Source organism: Rattus norvegicus, chromosome 9 (genome assembly GCF_036323735.1).
Source record: "Rattus norvegicus strain BN/NHsdMcwi chromosome 9, GRCr8, whole genome shotgun sequence".
NCBI classification, from domain to species: domain Eukaryota; kingdom Metazoa; phylum Chordata; class Mammalia; order Rodentia; family Muridae; genus Rattus; species Rattus norvegicus.
Genome location: NC_086027.1, coordinates 81,974,390 through 81,999,828, shown reverse-complemented (window position 1 = coordinate 81,999,828; position 25,439 = coordinate 81,974,390). Strand labels below are relative to the sequence as shown.

The window sequence follows — 25,439 nt, the reverse complement described above, 5'->3', positions numbered from 1 at the left end:
AGCACCACCCCAGGGCTCTGGTCCTGACTGACAGCCTTGTGGGTTTTGTCTGCACCTTTTATGTAACCATTATATCAGCTATGGATAAGAAATGGCCACATGGCTACTTCATACCTCTGCAAACTTGCAAATCTTTTCACGTCTACTGGTCAGTTTCCTCCCAAACCATGCAGGGGTCTCGGCATCTGTCCTACAGATGCCACAGATCCACACCTATGAAGAGAGTACAGTCTGCCTTATTTTGAGCACTCAAAAAGGATGTGGTTGGTTAAGAGTGTTTCAGAACGCGCAAGGCCCTGGGTTCGATCCCCAGCTCCGGAAAAAACTAAAAAAAAAAAAAAAAAAAAAAAGAGTGTTTCAGAACATGATATGAAAGATACCTCAGTCTTCTGGGACTATAAAGATCAGAAAGAAGCAGCAGAGAACTAGAAACTTCCCAAGCCTGGGTGAGTGTATAGAGGAAGTTCTCAGAATCCACCAAAGCCAGGCCACGGCAGGCAGAGAGGCCATGACTTGAGGTAGAGAGTGACTAAGACATTCTGTTCTCTGTCCTTTATAAAGTTGGTCCCTATGGGTTTGGAGTACAAGGAAGTGTGTGTGTGTGTGTGTGTGTGTGTGTGTGTGTGTGTGTGTGTGTGTGTTATGTTTATATGTATGTCTGTGTGTGTAGGATTGTTTATTAGTGTCAGCATAGGACAACATGTACCCAGAATTTAGGTGACAGCATCATAAAGTGTTATTGCAGCTGAAGGCTTTTGAGGATACACATATAAGGAAACACATGTATGCAAACACACACACACAGGCTTAATCGATGCATGTTGAATGACAACACTTCATGACCAATTTAAGGAATCGTTACCCTCATTGCATTCCTCTTAGATTTAGAGCCCTATACTAAAATTAGGTCAGTTGAACAAATCACAGGCTAGAGCAAAGAAACCTTGACTCAGGGCTGTTTGGCCATTTAATCAAAGAGTTACACTATTTTTAAAACAACCCTGAATGATGGATTTTTTTTTCCTTCTGCTTGAACAGCCAGGTGTATGGGCCTTGGCATAAAAACACCGCTGAGCTCCAAGCGGGGGTAAGGCATGTGGCTAAAAGGCCAAGCCAGCACTCTGCACACTCCTGGAAGTCTTAAAAAAGAAAAGAAGAAAATGAAAAAAAAACCCTTTGGCCTTTCCATGCACCCTCTGAACCTTCAGCTGTTCCTTCAGACAGTGTTGTCCTAAGAGCCTAGTAAAGACTTGGAGAAAGAAAGCAGGCACGGGTGTGGAGGGTGGGGCTGAGAGAATCCAATATCTAGCTCTGTGTCTAGCTCACTGCCTCCCACGATACCTTTACCTCCAGGTTTAAGCCTATTGCCATCTGATACTCTATTCAGCCATTTGAGGCACTAGACGTGGGTGCTTTTTTTTTTAATTATTTATTCTATGCACATGGTTTGTTTTGTCTGCTTGTATGTCTGCGAGTCACATACATGCCTGGTACCCACGAAGGCCAGAGAGAGTCAGATCCCCTGGAACTGTAGTTATACACTGTTGTAGTCTGCTGAGAATCAAACCTGGATTCTTTGGAAGAACAGCTAGTACTTTTAACCACTAGGCCATCTCTCCAGACCTCGAGTAGTCATTTCTTAAGCCAAAGTGAAAATTATCTTCATTTCTATTTCTCCTACTGGCCCAAACATCTGAGAGTGAGGGGGAAAACATACTTTTAGCAGGACCTTATCCTGGGATTTCCACTCCCAAGACTGAGTGCTGTGGCTTCAGGACACTGGAGATTAGAGGGAATGGGATCTGAGCCAATCCATTCTGAGGATGGGAGAACCTTTTGTGATCCCAAATGCATAGAATAGGCTTCCGAGAATCAACCAATTAGGAACGTCTGTGCCCTTGCCTCTTGGTACAGGACCTGTTCATCCATGTCTCCGCTAGGGAACAGAGGCAAAAAAAAAAAAAAGTAGCAAAACCTCACATGGTAACTGGATGATGGGATCACTGGGGTTCTTGAGACCAGCTTTGGCTCTATCCTTTTTTAGCCAAGCCTGAAGGTTACTGGATCAGGCTGGGCCTACTGGGTTAGAGAGCTGAGTCACCCAGGGAAGGGACAGCAGGGACTGTAAAGCACTGTGCATTTAAGGATGGCTTTCTAAAACCCTGGCTTTGGGCTCAGAGTTGTTATTTATAGCTCTCACAGGAATACTATTCAAACTCATGACAGCACAGTCAGTATGGCTTTGGGCACACTCCAAGCACCTGGCCCCTTCTATAATGAGCCTTGCAGGTGACAGGCCTTCAGATGCTTGAGCCCAGATTCTGAGCCTACTGTGACTCAAGTCCACACGTACGCCCACTCGCTGCCAAGGCCAAGATCCCATCTCCTGCGTGGAGGAAGTACAGCCAAGTTCATGGCACAATGTTGCCTCTAGACACACACCAAGTGTGCACACACATACATCCACAAAATCTGCATATACAAGCCGCTGCAAAGCCTGGATTCTCCACACATTTCAGAGACTGTCCCTGCTCACCAGGGCATCTGACTCAGGGAATAGAGGGAGAGCTCCTCCAGCTATCGGTTGAGCACCTCTCAGCTCCAGAAGAACTTGGCCGATGACTAAATAAAATCAGGTTATGTATCTTGGCATCCTGAGTTCAGCAGCTGGTGCCATTGATGTCCTTACGAGGCAGATACAGACGAATCAGACAGGCCAGGCATGGTGATACATGCCCTTAATCCAAGTATTCAGGAAGTTTGAGGCCAGCCTGGTCTACACAGCAAGTTCCAGGACAGCCAGGACTCCAAAGAGAAACCCTGTCTCCAAAAGCAAACAAACAAATGAATCTGAAGGACCAGACAACAGAGCCTGCTGAAACATCTGTAGGTGTAGGAGTCATTAGCCATCGCTCTCCCTCTCAGATTTTCTGAAAGAAAAAAACAAAAAAAAAAAAAAATGAAAACCACAATTCGTTGAGCAGAGGGAAGGGGTAGGTAACAGGACTTTCCCTATTAATAAAGGTATATCTATTTTGACCTCTCTGCTTGAGTGGTTTCTCTATCTTCTACCTCCCTACCCCTCTCATTTTCTTCCCTGCTTTGTAATTAGATCATTTAGCATAATTTGGTAGACTAGATTCCCTTGGTTTATTAGTCATTATTTGCTCCTTTTCTAAGTCTCCCTCATCGAGTTCTACTTCACTGCCAGTTGCCGAGAAAGCAAAACACAGCACTTAGGATGGGACATGAAGGCCAGTGGATTCAACGGGTTTGAATCCAAGCTGCCCTTGAAACTCCGCCCAGTAACTTGGTTCTGAGATGACAGAGTCAGAATGGAGCGGTCCTTTGAATACATCCATCCTAGTCCAGGGTCAATCCCCTGAGCTTTATGACACCTCCCCAAGATGACACCCAACAGAGCCCCATCGAATCTACAGTTCCTTCTGATATTTAGGTACAATATTTTCAGGAACAGATTGACCACCCACCCCGTGCCCAGGATTGAACAAGGATTACAAGGGTGAAAGATGATGTATCTGTGGGGCCCAGCACAAAGTAAGAGGAACAGATTGATTTTTTTTTTCTCATTAGCAATGGAATAGTGGGAAGCGCTACTTTGACCTTTTTTGTTGACTATCATAGATCCATATCCCTCAGAAATCACAGTGGGAAAGAGGCAAGTAGGGAATGAGCCCAAGAGGAAAAGAGAAGCAGAGGGCGAGCTATGACTTGGTAAAAAGCTGGGTCAGGCCAGCTGCAAGGGATTTTCATTGTTGCTGTTTTCGTTTTGTTTTGTTTTGTTTTTTGCTTTGGGAGATTTTCAGGAGTTTTGCCTCCCGATGAAGATAATAGCACTGACAGCAAATAGTTGTGGAGCAACTGAGGTGGCTCATCTAGCAAAGTGCTTGCCCCATTAGCACAAGGACCTGAGTACCATCCCTAGTACCCACCTCAAAAGTCAAGATCAGGAAGGTGCTGTGAAGGCAGAAGCAGGAGGGTCCCTGGGGCTTCCTGACCAGCCATGCTACATGCTAGGTGAATTATTAAGCTTTAAGTTTAGTTTGAGATCTTATCTAAAAAAAAACACATCAATTTCTGGCCTCCACCAGTGTACACACACACACACACACACACACACACACACACACACAGAGAGAGAGAGAGAGAGAGAGAGAGAGAGAGAGAGAGAGACCATCTCCTGAATGCAAGCTGCTTTGTAGTTTTCTTGAGCAATAATGGAGTGTTCTCCAAAGCAACAATGCCTTCCACCTTCTGGAAACCCTATGGCTGCCCAAGTCCTCCTGGGGTAGGAGGAGTGAGCATACATGAGGTAGAATAAGTGAGTCTTATGTCTATGTCTGTCGAAGTGCTCCATCAGCCTATCAGAACACTTAAGCCCCCAAGCTGAGATCAGAGATGTCTTCTTCCTTGATACAGTTCTTCAGACTATGGGGCCATGATAAAGGAATACTGTCACCATCTCCAACCATGGAGACGATTCCTCATGTAGAACCTAATCTATGCAATAACGACCACATGCCAAGAAAGCTTCTAATGTCGGGCCACTCAATGTCACTCAAGATAGATAATTCTTCATAATATAGTCTCAACCCCCAAGCCAAGCTAACAGAATAGAGCTACATAGAGTGGCATGCAATGGACCTCAGATGTTGGCAAATAGTGAAGCAAATAAGAAGTACCCCATGCGTGTACTAATGTCACTCCCTGGCTCTCCTCCACCTCCCCAAGACATGTGCTTGGGAAAAAGGTTACCTGATCACCACTGCCTTTGTCCACCAATTCCCTCAGGGATGGATTAATCCCTACTCAGTTTCTTCCCCGCCTCCCCCCCATCCTGTCCCCAGTCTGGCTGCGCAGATGATGTAAGCAGTAGCCAATCTCACGGCCAGCACAGTCAGCGGCTGGCTCACTTCCGTGTCCATTAGGGGAAGGCAGACACTTTAGAGAAAGAGCTGGAAAATATTACCACCCACTCCACTCAACTCTCTCTCCCTGAGCCCTTGCCCCACTCTATACTCCCAGGCTACATACACACAAACCCCAAGAGACCAGAGCTGGGAAATCCTGAAAACTACGAAAAAAGAAACTGGAATCAGAGCCCCATGGCCCCATGGGCTGAGCCGAGAGACTGCTCTGGGCATGAGAACGGGTCTTGGGAGAGAAACCCAGAGCATCAGCAGAGCCCTGCCACACCCTCCCCTTCTCCCCACAGGCTGCTGCAGTAGCAACCTGGCCAGCTGCTAGCAATGAAGTGGGCATCAGCACTCAGTGCTGAGGAAGGGGCTGCACAGTACACCCCCATCACTGAGGGGGCATGAAGTGAATGCCTGTAATCCAACACACTCAAGAGGTGAGAGCAGGAAGATTCCAAGTTCAAGGTCAGCTTGGATTATGTAGAGAAACCCTGTTTTAAAAAAAAAAAACTCATTTGAAAAATCACTTTAACGAAGAAGTGGGTTTTGTTGTGACACGTGTATACACATCCACCATTCCATTTTCTTACTCATCTCCCCTCAGCTCTCTCATCCCCCGCTTTGCTGCTAACCCCACACTTCTGTTTCCTGACACATATATTCTATTACCCTCTCTTGTACCTGGTCTCTTCCCTGTAGAGACCCCCTCCCTCTCATATGTCCCTTCCTTCTTTTATTTCATTCATATATATGTATATTTGTTTATTTGCGTGTGTGTGTGTGTGTGTGTGTGTGTGTGCTTTTGGTTTCTCATCAGTTATTTGAAATTGTCACATCCCCTTATAAGACACAGAACAGACTCAAGTTTGTTGACAGGCACAAGTGTGGGCAGCCAGAACCTGGTTCTTTTGCTGAGTTCAAGACTTTCAAAACCTTCTTTTAAGTCTCTAGAATGTCTTCAAGCTTTTAATACAGACATGGGAGCCTTCATGGAGGTGGAAGAATCTTTAGGAGGTAGGCCTAGGGGAAAGACGTAAGGGCATTGAAAGCCCTTTAAGGCAATCTTGGCATGCCATCCCCTTCTTCTCTGCCTCTCTTTGAGTCTTGAACACTTCAGGGTGCTAATGGCCCCAAGCCCAAAACTAATGGGGCCAAACAACTCATAAACTAACATCTGAAACTGTGGGCCAAAACAAAGCCTTTTAAGAGGATTGCTCTTGGGTATTTTGTCACAGTAGTGGAAATCGTCCAACTGGATGCTCAAAGGCTGGGCCTTGTATATTCATGCACACAACTTTCTAGAAAAGGGGAACAAATCTAAGATTCAGACGGCCTTTGTGTAAAACAAAAAGAAGGTTCTTGATCTATAGGGGATGTAAGAGGGAGTACACTCTGGGAAAGGCTGTTTTTAGGCGATCCCAGCCTGAAGACAATTTTTGAACAAAGAATGGTAGCCTGGAAGGAAAATGGCTCACAGTATCCCTGTGTGTCTCTACCCAGAATCAAGATGAGAGGAAGGCTGTTCAAAAAGGGAAGGCTTAGATGGGTGTCTCTTATTCTGTCTGCCTGGGACACCTCAAACTACTTCTAGAAATGCACCCTCTGTCCTCCAGGGTCATCTTCCTCCCACACAAAGCCAGTTGGATTCTACTAAAGCAACCAACTCTGAAATTTTGTTTCCCAGAGTACAAGATGAGCTCATGAGCCAAGGAAGGCCAATGCTTCCTCGAGACTTCCTGGATTCAACTCCAGGAGAAAAGGGCAGAACTTCCCTGAGATAAAGATGTCAGAAAGACCAGTGCATGAAGTGCAGAAAGACCATCCCCATAAAGTCAGGGATTCCGAGCCCCCGTCTCTTCTATGTCCCTAGTTGCCCCCGTTGGTCACTACTCTGCTCACTGTTGGTCTGGTTAATGGAACTAACAATTCCCTTTGCACCTCAGAAGTTTTATGCCAATTCTGCTACTCATGAGTAACCATGCTACTATAACCTGGGTTCTTTTCTCAAAAGCAACATGATTCATGAGGGGGGGCGGGAACATTGCAAATAAAGCAATTAGAAAGCCATGCGGGATCACACACACATGACATAGCAGAGCTTCTGCCTAGCATGCACCAAGGTTCAATCCCCTCACCAAAGAGAGAAAAAAAAAGAAATTCCTTCATGCATTTATTTTCCCCCTCTTTAGACCTTCCCTCTTCCTTTTTTCCTATTCCTTTTTTCATTCCTCCTCATTAATTTTTTTTTAATTTCTGGAGTTTTGAGGTTTGTTTTTGAGACAAGACCTCACATAGCCAAGGCTGGTTTTGAACCCCTGACCCTCATACCCCTACCAACCAAGTGCTGGGATTACAGGTGTGCACTACCATGCCTGGCTTGTCCTACTTCTTTTCTTTTTATTTATTTTTTTTCTTTTCTGGTCACTAAACTAACTTAAGAAACTAGTTGCTAATTAAGAAATTAAGAAACTTTTAACATAAAGAATTTGAAAACAAAGAAAAATCTATCTTCCTTCAAATTTTTTTCTTCCCTTGTTATAGTTCAGGAAAAAAATAACTTTCTAGAATACTCAGTTCAGCTTCAGAACACTGCAAGATCAGTGTGACTGACACCTGTCACTCTGAGGGCTGCAAGGACTCTGCTCCAGCCTGGTCTGGCAAAGTGAAGCTGACTCCCCTTCTAAAGGTCTCCCCTAAAGAGCATTCCACAGCCTCCTTCTTCTTCTTGCCCCATTCCGGTGCTAAGCACATCCTTCCCCGCCCACCCGCACTCCCTGTTGCTACAACAAAGAGAAGCTTGGGGTTGAAGTTTCTGGGCTTGTCCAGGTGATAAACGGGGTCCATTCAGAGGAGATAATGCCATTTGTTGGATTAGCTCTTTTCAATCATCGGGGAAAGCTCTGGGTGGGGAGAGGCATTCAGAGAGCTCTGAGGATATAAAAAGGTGATTATATTTAAATAGGAGACCTGTCACCAGGCAAAACCCTCTGCCAGCTGACACACAGGCAACTTCAGTAGCTCCAGTGCGGCAGGCAGGGTGGGATTTGTGGCTCTGGACTCAGACAGCTGCAGCTACCCTAAAGGGGTGAGCCTTTCTCTTTGCCTTGGGCACAAGGGCTCTCTCTCTCAAGGGTTCTGTCAGCACTGTCTAAGGAAGAACAGATTTGGCTGATGTTCTTATAGAAAGCAGATCTGCAGGAACTTATCACAGGCCCAGCGATTTGAGAGTCATGGACACAGTCCAACGATGCCACAGGACTGGGGTTCACTGGAAGTTCTGATCACCTGGTTTTGTTATATTGGCGTGGACAGGAACCACATACAATAAAGGACCAGGGCGGAAGTCGCCACAGGCATCAAGCAATATACATGACTGCATTCTAATAACACTCCATATTTATGGACATGAAGATTTGAATTTCATATTATTTCCATGTGCCATTAAATACTATTCTTCTCGTCAATGGTTTAAATGTAAAAGTTGGGGCTGGTTCAGTGATTAAGAGTACTTTCTGCTCTTGCAGAGGACCTGCAGTTTGGTTGCCAGTACCCACATCAGGGGGCTCAGCTCACAACCTGTAACTCTAGTTAATTCTTCTAGTCTCTTCAGACTCCTACACTTATGTATAGTCTCTCTCTCTCTCTCTCTCTCTCTCTCTCTCTCTCTCTCTCTCTCTCTCACACACACACACACACACACACACACACACACATACTCACACACACATATATATACACATAATTACAAATTTAAAGTATTAATTTAAAAAAATAAAAATAGGGTTGGGGAATTTAGCTCAGTGGTAGAGCGCTTGCCTAGCAACCGCAAGGCCCTGGGTTCGGTCCCCAGCTCTGGGGAAAAAAAATAAAATAAAAAAAAATAAAATAAATAAATAAATGTAAAAATCACCCTTTCCTTCACATACTATACAAAACAGAAGGTTGAGAATATTTTGCTCATAGACCATAGCTATGACTAGTCTATAGCAGTGGTTCTCAACCTGTGGGTCTCTACACCTTTAGGAGGTCAATGATCCTTTCACAGGGGTTGCCTAAGACCATTGTAAAACACAGATATTTTGGGTTATAATTTATAAAAGTTGCAAAATTACAGAAGTAGCAATGAAAATAATTTTATAGTTGGGACTTACCACATGAGGAACTGTACTGAAGGGTCTCAGCATTAGGAACATTGAGAACCACTGGTCTGGAAGATTCCATCTGGGAAAGAGAGAGTGGTAGATACTGTCTTACTTAACCCTATGAAGAGTCCTAAATGTACTGATCGGATTCAATAACTCCCATAGATATCCAGCACTCTGATATTAACTAACAGACATGTCTGTAGTCTCAGTCAACAACACCTCAACCCTGTGAGTTAAGTAGTATGTCAGTGTCTACATGAGAAAACTGAGGGGCAAATCTGACACAACCATAGACACACAGTAGGAGGGAGGACACAAGCTGAAACAGCACAGTATTTGTGCTACATGTAGTTTTTCATTGCCATGACAAAAATACATAAACCCCCAACAATGTAGAGAAACATACCTTCTTTCTCTGTCTCTGTCTCTGTCTATCTCTGTCTGTCTCTGTCTATCTCTGTCTGTCTCTGACTCTCTCTCTATGTCTCTCTGTCTCTCTGTCTCTCCTCTCTCTCTCTCTCTCTCTCTCTCTCTCTCTCTCTCTCTCTCTCTCTCTCTCTCTCTCTCTCCCTCTCTCTCCCAGATCACATATTTGATGTTTTTGGTCTGTGGTCAGTCCATTCCATTGTGGTGAGCTGGAGGCAAGACTTGAGACACTGGAACAGAGAAGAGCAGAGGAAAGCTGGCTTCTTCATGTCCACCATCATGCCTGGCTCTTCCTTCTTGCCCTTTAGGAGGTGACACAAAGATGGGGTGCCAGGGAAAAGGTACATCCTTCAAGGGTGCACCCAGTTTCTGAATTACTTTCCTCATCTCAGTACCAGAGTGCCCAACAAAATCAGTTTAAGGTTCTGGCTTGCAGTTGAAGAGACATGATCATAGTGGCAGGGGAGGCACAGGTCTAGTTGTGCTGACTGAACTGTGTGGCAGCTAATAACGTGTCCTCGGTCAGGAAGCAAAAGAAGTGAATGCTGTCAATCATTCAGCTTCTTCCCCTTTCCCTTCTTATTGAATCCCTGGAAAATACCACCCATATTCAAAGTGATTTTTTTTCTACCTGGGTTAACTTCTCTGGAAGGCTCTCAGAAACAAACTTGACCAGTGGTTATATCTCCAAGGTGATTCTCAGCCCCGTCAAGCTGACAGACAAGACCAACCATCACATCCAGTGACATTTTACCTCCAACTAGGCCCTGCCTCCTACTTCCCACCACCTTGCAATAATGCCATTCAATTATGAAATCATTGATGGATTAATCCATTAGGTTAGTGCCCTCATGATCCAGTCACTTCCCAGAATCCCTACTTCAATACATAAGAATTGGGGGAACATTTTACATCTAAAGCCTGAAGCAGAGAGGCCACATTCCACCACATCCGAAGGCGCTTGAAAGGTGCATCCTTTTCACCTAGTATTTATAAGGACTCAGGAGGCAGTAGATGGGGATGGACAGATGGACAAAGCACAGGGGCAACTGAGTCAGGACTTTCTGGTCATCCTAATTCTCTTAAGGTCACAGTTTCCTTACCACCACATAGGAAACAGATAGGTACTTTTCTCATGAGAGAAAGGCTTGTCCCAGTATAAGGACTAAAGAAGGCAAGTGCAACAATGAACTATAATCCCATAGTCTCAGCCACCATGTCTGTGAGCATTCAAAGGCTATCCCAAGATCTCTCTCAAATATCTCTCTCTGTTGGTCATTTTGCAATGGTATTAGGCACAGCTAAAAACATGTCTGATCCTCCAAACATTCTTCCACCTGTGAGTAATTTCAGTCCATTGCTTTAGGTAAATCACTAGACATGGGGCACTGGTCTGGATTCTTGTCCCTACCATGGAGCCACACTGCAGTCTTGCTTTGTGACAGTTGCTTCCTAACTCATATCATGCTTTCTCTATAACCTGGGGATATAACACTGTGGAATTATTCACATAGCATCTAACAGATAAGGGGTTCATATAACATCTAATGTGATATTTGCAAACTAGTAGGGATCCCAAGAGTGTCTATTGTTTCTCCTGGGTCTGGAATCTTCCCCATGTCTTCCTGTCTTTGCTGCTCTGCCCAGCTAGGATGTTTTGCCTCCTACTGTCATCTTTCAGGGTCATATCCCCTAGCCCCTTGTCAGTAATACATATGTGCCTTGAAGTAGTCATCCCTTTATGTGACAGTGGATTGAATTGGATCCTTACCCCACAGTACTAAAGACTAAAGTCCCAATATATGCTCAGAACCTGTGCTTATGTGGAAATAGGGTCATCAGACTAAATCAAGACAATGGTCTGATTAGGGTTGCTTTCTAGTTTTCAATCTGGTTATCATTCCTCTGGCTAGAGACTCCTCACAGTACCTCCACGTTCTCCTGGGTGTTTTGGGCTCTGATCTATTGGCATCCTACCCCTCCTACTAGCTGACCAATCCCAGTCTTTCCAGCTCTTAGCCAATGGAAGTTCCAGAAAACCTCTTTCCACTGTCTGCTTCTCTCTCTTGAGGAGATGACTATCAATTCTGCCTTCAAATGGTCTGATTTCATGCTAAGCAAAAAAACAAAAAAGAAGAAGAAGAAGACGAAGAAGAAGAAGAAGAAGAAGAAGAAGAAGAAGAAGAAGAAGAAGAAGAAGAAGAAGAAGAAGAAGAAGAAGAAGAAGAAGAAAGAGAGAAAGAAAGAGAAAGAAAGGAAGGAAGGAAGGAAGAAAGAAAAAGAAAAGAAACAAAAGAAACAAAACAAAACTTGTCTATGTGTGAACAAAATAAATACATACCGCTATTCTGGCTTGAAGCTATCCCTGTAAAAAATGCTGGAGGATTCTTTAAATGAGGAAAAAGAATACCCTTGGCAGGGAAGGGAGAGGCAAAGATTAAAACAGAGACTAAAGGAACACCCATTCAGAGCCTGCCCCACATGTGGCCCATACATATACAGCCACCCAATTAGACAAGATGGATGAAGCAAAGAAGTGCAGACCAACAGGAGCCGGATGTAGATCGCTCCTGAGAGACACAGCCAGAATACAGCAAATACAGAGGCGAATGCCAGCAGCAAACCACTGAACTGAGAATAGGTCCCCCGTTGAAGGAATCAGAGAAAGAATTGGAAGAGCTTGAAGGTGCTCGAGACCCCAAAAGTACAACAATGTCAAGCAACTAGAGCTTCCAGGGACTAAGCCACTACCTAAAGACTATACATGGACTGACCCTGGACTCTGACCCCATAGGTAGCAATGAATATCCTAGTAAGAGCACCAGTGGAAGGAGAAGCCCTGGGTCCTGCTAAGACTGAACCCCCAGTGAACTAGACTATGGGGGGAGGGTGGCAATGGGGGGAGGGTTGGGAGGGGAACACCCATAAGGAAGAGGAGGGGGGAGGGGGATGTTTTTCCGGAAACCGGGAAAGGGAATAACACTTGAAATGTATATAAGAAATACTCAAGTTAATAAAAAAAAAATGCTGGAGGATTACCAGCCTGGCATGGCCTGGGATCAATGTGGTCCTACTAAGGGATCCGTGCATGCCTTGTGCTCTGGGATGAGAGTGGTGTTCCTGGCACCAACATGGAGTTGGTACAAATAAACACACTAAGTGGGAAACTGGGGGAAGCAAGGACAGTTGTGATGGAAGCCAGCTCCACCCAGCACCAACAGCAGAAAGCACTCAAGTTTTGTGAAAATTTTAAAGAAAGGTGCCTATCCATGTCCTGTGTGGCTTGAGGTTGGCTGAGAAAACACAAACCACCATGATCATTCTGCCCTTCAGATCCTGGAGCATGTTGCCAGGTTTTGGTGGAACAGCATGTCTCTATGGGAAGTCCCTCTGCAACCCAGTGTCATGGAGCTGATCACAAATGGAATAATGAGTATTTGGGAGGAGGAGAACCACATTGAAGACATTCTGTATCCAACTATGATAGAGATGCTCAAACGGGAGTGGCCACAGCACTGGCCTGATACGCTGATGAAGTTGGACACTCTCTCCAGGGAAGAGAAAACACAGACAGAATTGGTATGCCCTTCCTTTTACACCGGACAGAGGTTGTGGTGACCTTTCAGACACTCCTTTCTCAAAGAGGAAGGGATATGCAGCAAACATTATCTCAGAACATGGAAAGACTCTTCAGTTCTCTACCCAGGACACTTTGGAGAAAGGTATCCAAGTATTACCAAATGAAGGCCAATGCTTCTCAGGAGTGAGAGACTCAAGAAAACTTCTATAAGCATCACAACACTGGCTACCTCATTGAATCACATTGCTATTGAAAACTGTAAACTCCCAAATACTGTGGCTACTTTTGAATGAACAAGAACTGCAGTTGGGAGCAGTTGAGTCCCTGTCATTGCTGTCAACAGAAAAGGCAAGTTGCACAACCAGAAACCCTTGACGATCTTTGTGGAGATGGTTGCTAAGCACTATACACTCTCTCTCTCTGCTACACAGACTGTTGGTAGAGGAGGCATCTGCAGAGACCTAGTCAAGTGCTATGTGCACTGAATAATCATCTGGGTTCGTTGTTGGGATTGGGAAAGTACCTGGAACCTTTTCTCACTTTTGCAACCCACCCAAGTCAGTGTTTATCACCTGATCCATTGCTATTAGCAATAACATCAAGATATCTTCATGCTTCTATGACCAACTTGGTCAAGATGGACTTTCCTTCTAACACTTTCCTGGCTATAAATATTCTCCATTTGATTTCCATAGTGACGAGGGTGTCAATGCTTCCTTGGATTCCCCCCAAGTCCAGCAAGGAAAAGCAATGAGGTAGGTATGTTGCTTGGATCCCAAGACTAACTTCCAGATTGCTGTAGAGTGACTCCCACATCAGCTGTTAACTTCCGTTGACCTGTGAACCACTGTCTATAGTTGGAACCAGAAAGGGAGGCTTCTGCTCCACCTCATCTCCCATATTCTCATCTTCATTTGTTTGGTGCAAAGCTGTGGCTTCTTTCAGGAAAGTATGGTCAACCAGATGTTATAAACAGTGGAGAAAGAAGGAATCCAGCTAATGATGGACGAGAGCTCTGTAGTCACGCTCCTCTCTACTCAGGACTACACAATCATTCAATATGATTCCGTCCTGTCTTGGGATAGAGCCCACCTTCTTCCCCTGATGCTACTTACTCTGCTTCTACATCCCTTTCTTCTCAGCTCAGATAACCTCAGGGAACCCTTTCCTCCACTCTCTGACTGTAAAAGCAAGAGTCTACGAACTCAGAGCCCCAAGTTCCTCTCAAGGACCTACCACATCAGTCTACACTGCAGGCGTGGCAGGTCAGTGTCTACTCCTCCAGCCGTCATCTCTAGGAAGTTCAAACTATGTCTAGTTTTGCTCATCACTGTACCCCCTATTTCAGAGTCTACCATGGAGCAAATTCTGACAAATATTGGTTAATTTGCAGTGCCTGGCTTTCCCCACACCCTTCTTTGCAGCAGACCACATTTTGCAAAATTGGTCCCAGTGTCTCTGATACCACTGTTCCTCCATTAAGGAGTGATCTCTACATTCTCTGCCCTTCTACTCAGTCAAGACCTTGTGATTGCTCTGATGAGAGGATCTGCAGATAAGCTGCTACCAGACTTCTAGAACTGTCTGAGGAGGTGCTTTATAACCACCTTGACTGACTTACCCATAGAGTGCATCTACCATGCTGTGAGGAACTAGAGTACCTGGTGAACCCCAGATGATATGTTCTGTCAGAGAAGCCCAGCTGAAGACTCGGCTGCCTGCCAGCAGTGCATGTAAACACAGACAGCCCCAGGGGAGCCCAGACACAGCCACTGAGGTACCACAAGACCCTGGGGAGCAGAGACAACCATCTGCAGCCACACCCTAGCAAGTCCAAGTTCCTGACACACGGAACTTTGATCATGACAAATGGTGGTTTTGTACCCCTAGATTTGCAGGCCGTTGTGACACTGCTAGAAGCCTCAGCCATTCCTTTAGCCCAGTGTTTCTCAACCTTCCTAATGCTGTGACCCTTTAATACGCTTCCTTATGTGGTGAACCCCCAACTATATAATTATTTTCACTGCTACTTTACAACTATAATTTTGCTACTGTTGTAAATCATAGTGTAAATATCTGTGTTTCCCCATGGTCTTAGGCAACACCCCATCCCCGTGAAAGGGTCACTCAACCCTCAAAGGGGTCATGACCCACAGGTTGAGAAGCACTGCTTTTGTCCCATTTTCATGCCTCCCACTGCCCATAGAGACGACTCTGAAGTGCCTGATGCAGCCTTCAAGGTCCTAAATAACTCAGTACCAGCCTCTTTGTCACTGTTCATCACCCCGGAGAGGACACATCCCCGGCCTGACTGCTCTACAGGCCTCGCCTATATTCTCCATGCTTTCTCCACTCACTCAGGCCTCAGCGGTTCTCAGGACCAGAGGGTGAGGCCTCACAGAGCAGCCTCGGCTGCTCCCCTAACGCCAGCACCCAAGACTCAGTCTAGGAGACTCCTCGGTGGACTTTCCTACCTATCTCAGATGCAGAGCTCTTCTCAGTGACCCTGTCTTTCTAAAAAGAGGATTGGGACATCTGCTCTTAAAAATTGCCCTAAATGATCTGCAGAATCTGCATCTCATGCAAAATTTTGTGGAGATGTTAAAGCAAGCCCATACAGTGACATTCTTAAGTAACAGTCTTCACGGTAAAGTATAAGCTTCCATATCTCAGAGAGCAGCAGCCGTTCCTATCCCATTTCACAAACTGGGGAACTGAGGTTTAGAAAGATAAAGTCAATTCCCAACAATTCCCTGGCAGTTTAGTGGGACTATAACATAAGCCTGACTCCTCTAGGCCAGCTAGCTCCCAATCACTGTTTCACCATGGGGTTAAGCATGTACTGTCTCCTAGCATATCTTCAAATTTCATATTTTCATCTTATAAATCAGCCTTGGTTACAAAAGTGGTATATGTCTGTAATGATTTAAAAATACACATAGCTACAAAAATATGCTATAAAATTTCAATATAAAAAGGGCCAGTGAGATGAATCAAGGGGTAAAGGTTGTCCCTGCCAAGCCTGACAACCTGAGTCAGACCCACACAGTAGAAGGAGACAACAAACTCCCAAAACTTGTCCTTTGAAACTTGTCCTTTGACCTCCACACACATGCTTGTTACAATAACACACACAGAGAGAGGTGGGGAGGGAGGGAGAGAGGGAGAGGGAGAGGGAGGGAGAGAGAGAGAGAGAGAGAGAGAGAGAGAGAGAGAGAGAGAGAAAGAGAGAGAGAGAATGTAAATGTTTAAAACATACAAATGCAGATCTCTTTCTAAATCTGGCCTCCACTCCCTTTCTCTAGAAACAACCATTATTCAGAGATCTTTCAGATGTTTCCAGAAATGCTGTGTACCTAGGTTGAAAAGCCTTTTTAAAAGTGCAAGTGGTTTATACTACTTCCTTTTTTTATAGTGTCTCTTGATAAGCCACTCTAAGATCTCTGAGTTCTTTTGTTTTTCTTGGCTGCATAATATTTTAGAGCAAGACTGTATTGTGGCTTATTTATCAAGTTCCTTGTTGCTTTGGGGTAGCCAAGAGCTAGAGAAGAACAGGGCAGAAGGCTGAAGGGTCAGATGGAAAACTACAGTAAAATGAGCAGGTAGAAGGTTAAGCAAACAGTGCTGAAGCAGGAAGTGCCTAGATTCCCAGGAGAAGTACAGAAACATAGACAGACAGACAGACAGACAGACACACACACACACACACACACACACACACACACACACACACACACCAGCTAGAGACAGGTGAGAACAGAGGGTGTTCTGAATACGTTGTACAAAAAGAACAGGAAAGATTACGGGGCTGGCTCAGGGAAGTAAAACTTCGCCTCTAACCTCTTATCCCATGACTTCACAACCCCTGCCCCCACTCCCATACTCTCTCCTCTTTGTGCCAATCCAGCATTTTAAAAATGAACCCCACCTACAGGAAAACAAACATGTTACTATTTATTCATGCAGGAAGGCCTGCTGGACACAATAGACACCAGCCTCAGCCTAATTAAGTGAATGGACGGCAAGGTAATTCAAACCATCTCGGGAAAATATAATCTACCACGGAAGCAAATTCCCACCGTTCAGCAGGCAGGGAAAGGCGAGCAGCCTCGCTGCAGGTTCCCAAGCTGAGAAGGGGGCAGTGAGACAAGAGCAGGTCAGTTTCTAGCCAGCACTCTCCCCACCCTGTGCAGCTCACCTGAGCCCAGCACTCCTCTGAGCCCATTCACAGACTGGTCAGAGGTGCTCCTTCTTAAGGCTGGACTGTTCCACTAATTCACCAGTGGAAAAATGGACCGGCTCAGATTCCAAGCTAGGGCAACCAGATACCCAGTGAAAATCCGGACTTGGGGGATGCATCTTTCTGCTCTAAGCCAAGGAAAGACTACAGGGATGCTCCAAATCAGGCCCTGTGAGGCTGACCCATGGGCAGGATCAACCCTCCACTGACTTTCTCTGAACTTAGAGACTGCAAGAGTCATTGGCCATTGTGAGTGTCCTAATTTGGTTTCTATTGCTGTGATAAAACCCTGACTAGGGAGCTGGAGAGATGGCTCAGCGGTTAAGAGCACTGACTGCTCTTCCAGAGGTCCTGAGTTCAAATCCCAGCAACCACATGGTGGCTCACAACCATCTCTAATAGAATCTGATGCCCTCTTCTGGCACAGCTGAAGACAACTACAGTGTACTCATCTATGATAAATAAATAAATCTTTTAAAAAAATAAAAAAAAAGAATGTTTAAAAAAAAAACCTGACTAAAAGCCACTTGGGGAGGAAGGGGTGTATTTGACTGTTCAGCATACAGGTTACAGCCTATCCATCATCAAGGGAAGCCAAGACGGGAAGTCAAGGCAGAAATCTGGAGACAAACTCTTTAGACCAGTGCTGCTCACTGGCTAGTCTGTTCTCTTATAGCACCAGGGATTACCTACCCAGGGGTGACATAGCCCCTTCCCACATCAATCATTAAGCAAGAAAATGCCCTACAGATGTGCCTGAAGGCAATCTGAAAGAGATATTTTCCCAAGTTAACTCTAACTTATATCAAGTTGACAAAATTGCTCAGGACAGTGAGCTGAGGATACTCTCTGGCTTTCACTGAGGACAGACAAAAAGAGCCAACTGTAATTTTTCACACTTCCCTCCTAACTATGGGGAATTAGACACACCCAGGTTCAAGTCCCAACAAACTCTATACTAAAAAGCATGCTATGGTGGGTCAATCTCTTTTTGCCTGTTCCCCCCCACCCCGTCTATTGATTCCTAAAACTGGAAGAATAATCCATCTATTCAAAGCTGCTGAGTCCATGGATAGAATTAACTACTCCTTTCCTTACAGAAGGCCTTTGCTACCCACCTAGCCTGCCTCTGTTCCTTCTTTCATGACCCGGTGTAACAGTGGGTGATTGATGGAAACCAGGCAGGCCTCCACCTGCTCCGAACTGTCCCCAGAGCCAGCTGTCTCATGAGTCATTATTCTTCCGGGTTCTGAGGGCTGTGCGATCTGCTAGCAGCAGTGGCTGTCAGTCTTCCTCCCTCAAACCCACATGGGGCCAATGCCCTGACCGTCTGAAGCCTAGCTGCCCATTCTGGGAGGTTGACATGCAGGAAGTCATGGTCTAGTCTCAAGAGCACAGCCAAGGTACAACTCTATCCTCTCCGGGGTCAGAGAACAGACACAGAGGGTGTTTTGATGTCATTACCATTTTCCCTTCCTCACCCCTGCTCCCCATAGGGCACTGTACCTCCTCATCCTTGCTCCCCATGGGACACTGCACCTCCTCACCCCTGCTTTCCACGGGGCACTGTTTCCCCTCACCCCTGCTCCTCACAGGCACTACACCCCCTCACCCCTGCTCCCCACAGGTATTGCACCCCCTCACCCCTGCTCCCCACAGGTATTGTACCCCTCACCCCTGCTCCCCACAGGTATTGCACCTCCTCACCCCTGCTTTCCACGGGGCACTGTTTCCCCTCACCCCTGCTCCTCACAGGCACTACACCCCCTCACCCCTGCTCCTCACAGGCACTACACCCCCTCACCCCTGCTCCCCACAGGTATTGCACCCCCTCACCCCTGCTCCCCACAGGTATTGCACCCCCTCACCCCTGCTCCCCACAGGTATTGCACCCCCTCACCCCTGCTCCCCACAGGGCACTGCACCTCTTCACTTGATCTGGCCTCCAGCTCTAGGTCCTGTCTCTGGACCCTTTCCCAGTCTACCACACAGCATCTTCACTCCTGCTCCGGGAGGATGACTGTACTCAGCTGCTCTGTCCGACACAGATAGGGAAAACAGGGGAGATGGCCTCAAGAGCCCTCTCTGGGAACTATTTTTAGACTTCCCTCTCCTAACTGAGTATCTTTGCAGCGCCATCTAAAACTCTCCATGACTCTAAAGGTGTTATCAATGTCACTGTTTCCCAAAAGCACACCAGGCAAGAACTAAAGCTATCATCCAGACACAGCCCTTGGGCACCTGGGCTGAGAGCCCAAGGCTAGGCACGAGGTACCCATGGCTGTCTGTAGGCTCACCCTCACTTTGCATATCTTTTCCTTGGGGGTGGGGTAAACTTAAACTGCTCTTATTTCTGTAGACAGTCTTGGATTTTTTTTTTTCCAAGTCCTCTAAAGAAATTAACTGGTACCTCCCAGATTATCCAGAAGTATCCAAGGACCCTGAGAGAGAGGTGATTCTGGTACACAGACCTTATAACTACTCCTCTTCATGCTCTACCGCCCCCCCCCCATTGTCTTTGAGCCCTGAGGACTGGGGGTGTGACTCAGTGACAACATGGCTGTGCCCGTGCACAGGGCCCAGGGTTCCATCCATAGAACTGCAGACGTTAAAAATGAAAGTGCTTGCTTGGAAATACTCCAGCTTGAGGAACCCAGAGCCATGCCATAGGTGAATTCTTTCCTTTTGCTGGGTGCAATTGCACACAACTGCAGTCTCAGGGCTTAAGGGACCATCTGTGTTTACACAGCTAAAGTCTGTCTTGACAACAAGAAGAACAACAGCAATAATAAACCTGCATTCTGGGGGAAATTCTTATACTAACAACATTGCCAATTACTGAGCAAAATCCTTCATCATCTGGGTTAAGGAGAGTGGGGAGAGACCACCAGTCCAAGATGTCAGGAAACGGGAAGAACCTGCTGATGACATGTAGCTGGTGGGGGGACCTGTAGGCCCAAGGCTAGAACTTGGCCTCCTTTTTCCTGACGGATGAATGCAGCTGGCGTCTGAAGCAGGCTGGTGGTGAGAACAGTTTACTTGGACTCTTTGCAACAGGCAAGCAGGCAGGACTCTTGAGATGAAGTCTAGGCACCAAGCAGAACTCATAGCATTGAGGGGTAGACTTGTGCCTCTGTCTGGGACATTCTCCTTACCACACCACCTTTGCCCCTGCCCACATCTACTGTGGGTCTCTCTATACCAAAGGCTCCCATGGTGAGGAGTCCTAATACCCAGACCCACACAGCTCTCTGAATACGCTCTTGAAGGATTTTTCTCATCTAACATACATAGCAGTCAGACCTTCCTATGGAAACCCCTGTTGGCAGCCAGGGAGACTATAACTGCCCCTTAAACATTCGTAAAGTCTGAGGCACTATGGTTGGTAGCTAAGGCAAGCACTGGAAGGTGGTGTGTTGGCCTCAGGGGACTAACCTCTGTGCACACATGAGGCATTCTTCAAAAGTTCAAAATGCCTGAAGAGAAAATAGAGGCAGGACTAGGCAGAGTCTACAAAGATAATGTTAGTGAGAAGAGAGAAAGGGGGGCTTTCTTTTTTTTTTCTTTTCTTTTTTTTTCCGGAGCTGGGGACCAAACCCAGGGCCTTGCGCTTCCTAGGCAAGCGCTCTACCACTGAGCTAAATCCCCAACCCCCAAGGGGGGCTTTCTATGGCCCCATTTCCCCTGGTCAAGGATATTCTAAACAGGATGGCTGTATGGGAGTGCTTGAAGCTCCTCAGAGATTATGGGCAACTTCACAACTTCTAGTTAGGCTCTTCTTGGGTCCTGTCCAAAGGCAGATGGTCTCAGCTGGCCTGCCAAAGGGAAAGGATAATGATTGGGTAAGTAGATTGATAAGTGTGGAATAAAGAGAGGAAGGAAGGAAGGAAGGAAGGAAGGAAGGAAGGAAGGAAGGAAGGAAGGACAGATGCGTGTGTGGGTGGGTAGATGGACAGATGGATAGATGGGTGATGGTTGGATAATGGATGTTTGGATGGATAGTAGATGGATAGACGATGGATGAATAGATAATAGGTGAGTGGGAAAGTGGACGGATAACAGATGAATAAATGGTGAGTGAATGAATGAATGACTACACTCAAGATTACATAAAGGATGGGCAGATATATTGATGAGTGGGTAGATAGATCAATGGCTTGGTAGGTGCTGTAAGTGGATACGTGGTCAGCTGGGTAGGCGGGTGGATGAATGGAATACTTTCATATGTAAATGAAAGGATAGGGAAGTAGACAGACAGGTGGGTAGGTGCTGTGAATGAGTAGATGAATAAATGATGGTGGATGGATGGATGGATGGATGGATGGAGAACAATCTAAGACAGTTTCTTAAATCCACTATTGTTACTTGCTTTGGTATTCTAGGCACTATATACTGAAAAAATAAATCTTGTTTTCATTGCCAGGAAGGGTCAAATACATCTTTCCTCTGAGTAAATGAGAACCATCACTAGGAACCACCAAATTTACCTTTAGGTCTCTTATTAAAAACCACATGCTCTACCAATCCTACAACTGATAGAGGGCTCATATCCAAAATATACAAAGAACTCACGAAGTTAGACCGCAGGGAGACAAATAACCCTATTAAAAATGGGGTTCAACCCATTCAGAGCCTGCCCCACATGTGGCCCATACATATACAGCCACCCAATTAGACAAGATGGATGAAGCAAAGAAGTGCAGACCAACAGGAGCCGGATGTAGATCGCTCCTGAGAGACACAGCCAGAATACAGCAAATACAGAGGCGAATGCCAGCAGCAAACCACTGAACTGAGAATAGGACCCCCGTTGAAGGAATCAGAGAAAGAACTGGAAGAGCTTGAAGGGGCTCGAGACCCCAAAAGTACAACAATGTCAAGCAACCAGAGCTTCCAGGGACTAAGCCACTACCTAAAGACTATACATGGACTGACCCTGGACTCTGACCCCATAGGTAGCAATGAATATCCTAGTAAGAGCACCAGTGGAAGGGGAAGCCCTGGGTCCTGCTAAGACTGAACCCCCAGTGAACTAGACTATGGGGGGAGGGCGGCAATGCGGGGAGGGTTGGGAGGGGAACACCCATAAGGAAGGGGAGGGGGGAGGGGGATTTTGCCCGGAAACCGGGAAAGGGAATAACACTTGAAATGTATATAAGAAATACTCAAGTTAATTAAAAAAAATAAATAAATAAATAAAAATGGGGTTCAGAGCTAAACAAAGAATTCACAGCTGAGGAATGCCGAATGGCTGAGAAGCACCTAAAGAAATGTTCAACATCGTTAGTCATAAGGGAAATGCAAATCAAAACAACCCTGAGATTCCACCTCACACCAGTCCGAATGGCTAAAATCAAAAACTCTGGCAACAGCAGGTGCTGTCAAGGATGTGGAGGAAGAGGAACACTCCTCCATCGTTGGTGGGATTGCAGACTGGTACAACCATTCTGGAAATCAGTCTGGAGGTTCCTCAGAAAATTGGACATTGAACTGCCTGAGGACCCAGCTATACCTCTCTTGGGCATGTACCCAAAAGATGCTCCAACAAATAACAAAGACACATGCTCCACTATGTTCATAGCAGCCTTATTTATAATAGCCAGAAGCTGGAGAGAACCCAGATGCCCTTCAACAGAGGAATGGATACAGAAAATGTGGCCCATACATATACATATACATATACATATACATATACATATACATATACATATACATATACATATACATATACATATACATATACATATACATATACATATACATATACAGCCACCCAATTAGATAAGATGGATGAAGCAAAGTACAGGCTGACAGGAACCGGATGTAGATATCTCCTGAGAGACACAGCCAGAATATGGCAAATACATAGGCGAATGCCAGCAGCAAACCACTGAACTGACAACAGAACCCCTGTTGAAGGAATCAGAGAAAGGACTGAAGGAGCTTGAAGGGGCTTGAGACCCCATATGTACAACAATGCCAACCAACCAGAGCTTCCAGGGACTAAGCCACTACCTAAAGACTATACATGGACTGACCCTGGGCTCCAACCTCATAGGTAGCAATGAATAGCCTAGTAAGAGCACCAGTGGAAGGGGAAGCCCTTGGTCCTGCCAAGACTGAACCCCCAGTGAACGGGATTTGGGAGGGGAGGGGGAGGATGGGGAGGGGAACACCCATATAGAAGGGGAGGGGAGGGGTTGGGGGATGTTGGCCTGGAAACCGGGAAAGGGAATAACAATTGAAATGTAAATAAGAAATATCCAATTTAATAAAGATGGAGAAAAAATAAAATTAAATTTAAAAAAAAACTACATGCTCAGTTATGCCCACTGCTTTCCATCTATCAGGCCATCGGTAAAGAGGGACAGGACTGGGCAGTCAAAGATAGAGGGAATGACAGCGGTGGACAGGACAAGAACTAAGCAGAGAGCAACCCAGGTGCTGTTCCTCAATGAGGAGAAACAGCGCTGGCTCGGCCATAACACCCTCCTTCACTGAGACAAACCCTGGGGTACAAAACACGGTTGCAGCGAAGCACCTTCCATGGGGCATGAATTACAGAGCCCGTGTCTCATGAGAACAAGGTGACCTCCACTGGTGGATGCATCCTCCTCCTGCTAGCTCGACAACGTGTTTTAACTCCCAGGGAAGTCATAAAGGACAGCACCAGTATCGGGCTCAGGCTCAGACTCAGGCTCCTGTCACCCCATGCAGGAATCTAACTTACCCATTCTCTCTAACTTACCCATTCTCTCTCTGTTCTGCAGCCCTGTTCTTTAATGTCCATTGTAACTCCATTGTCACATGCATAGTCTGGCTACCAACCGTAATAAAGAAACTGATGGTAAGAAGTTATACCCTGTAACCACCGCTCAGTGACAAAGGCAGGGGAGCATGGGGGAAGAGCTATGAACGACATTTGTAACAGCTGCGTTTTTACTTCTGGAGCTGATGTGCAGGTAGAAGATGACAATAAGCTGTGCTGGGCAGGAACCACTGAGGAGAAAGTACTTCTGCTCACTAATTGTGCTGAAGGAAATAAGTAAACAGTGACCATTGGCACTGCAAGAACCTGGGGAAACTGCCCAGTCACCTCAGAGCTATTTACCTTCCTCTGAAAGCCTGCGGGACAACCGGACAACCGAAGAGATTAAACAGAACCAAGGCACAAAAGAAGCCCCATTTCCGCATGCCTACATTACATGAATCTCCTGAGGGGTTGCGAATGGTTAAAGTTGAAGAAGCCCTACTTTAAAACACAGATATTTTTTAATGAGGTAAAATTTTATCTGTTAGAATTTTTACCTCTTGTCTCTGTCTTTGGGTATTTTATCTTGCTGTTCTGTCTGCCTAAATGTGGCGGTTCATCCTTGGATGTCAAAAGGCAGGGGACAGAAAGACAAACCAAATGAAAGCCAGCAACCTAAAAGGAATAGTAAACGTTTGTGTCTAGGAAGCACCATTGAGAGACAAAGGATAGGAGGCTGGGGTGAGCTAGATCTGAGCTTGAATTCCAACTCTTAAGATTTTCTACAGTCATGAGGCTTGGAGTAAGTTATTTAACTTTCCTGACCCTCATATAATTAATTAATCAACAAATTGGTACAGGGTCGAGATGGTAATATATATTGGAAAAAGACAATAAATAACAAATTCAGAAGGCTAATGGAAAAAAGGCAGTCTTTATCATAAAATTCTCTTTAAAGAGGGGGGAAGGGATACAGGCATGAAGAAAAGCTTTTGAAAAGGGGTAGGAGGATCCACTTGGATGCTGATTTGACAGGAGAAGAGGCGGTGGCGTTTGATTTGTTTTGATTTGTTCTGTTCTGGTTTTGATTACAGGCTCTCACTGTGTGTGTTCCTGGTTGTACTGAAATGTATGCAGACCAGGTTAGACCAGGTTAGCCTTGAAATCACATGGGTCCACCTACCTCCACCTTCTAAGAGCTGGGATAAAAGGCATGTGCCACTGTGTCCAGCCCATGATGGTGTTTTTTAAACCTCTCAAATCCCTTTCCCATCTTAGGCTCAGTTAAGTAACAGACTCCCTGAAACTTTCTAACTCTCAGAGCCTGAGATAAGCAGGCGCCAGCAGACAGCTAGGCTCC

The 25,439-nt window shown here is 45.7% G+C and overlaps 1 long non-coding RNA gene across 1 annotated transcript; it reads right to left on the bottom strand.

The window, feature by feature from the left end:
* Positions 1 to 411: 411 nt before the first annotated feature.
* On the bottom strand, positions 412 to 21,115 carry LOC120094704 (uncharacterized). The gene is made up of 3 exons (XR_005489198.2): positions 19,254 to 21,115; positions 9,089 to 9,158; positions 412 to 2,930 (listed from the first exon to the last, which is right to left on the bottom strand). It is a non-coding gene; the product is annotated as an uncharacterized LOC120094704 (long non-coding RNA).
* Positions 21,116 to 25,439: the final 4,324 nt, after the last annotated feature.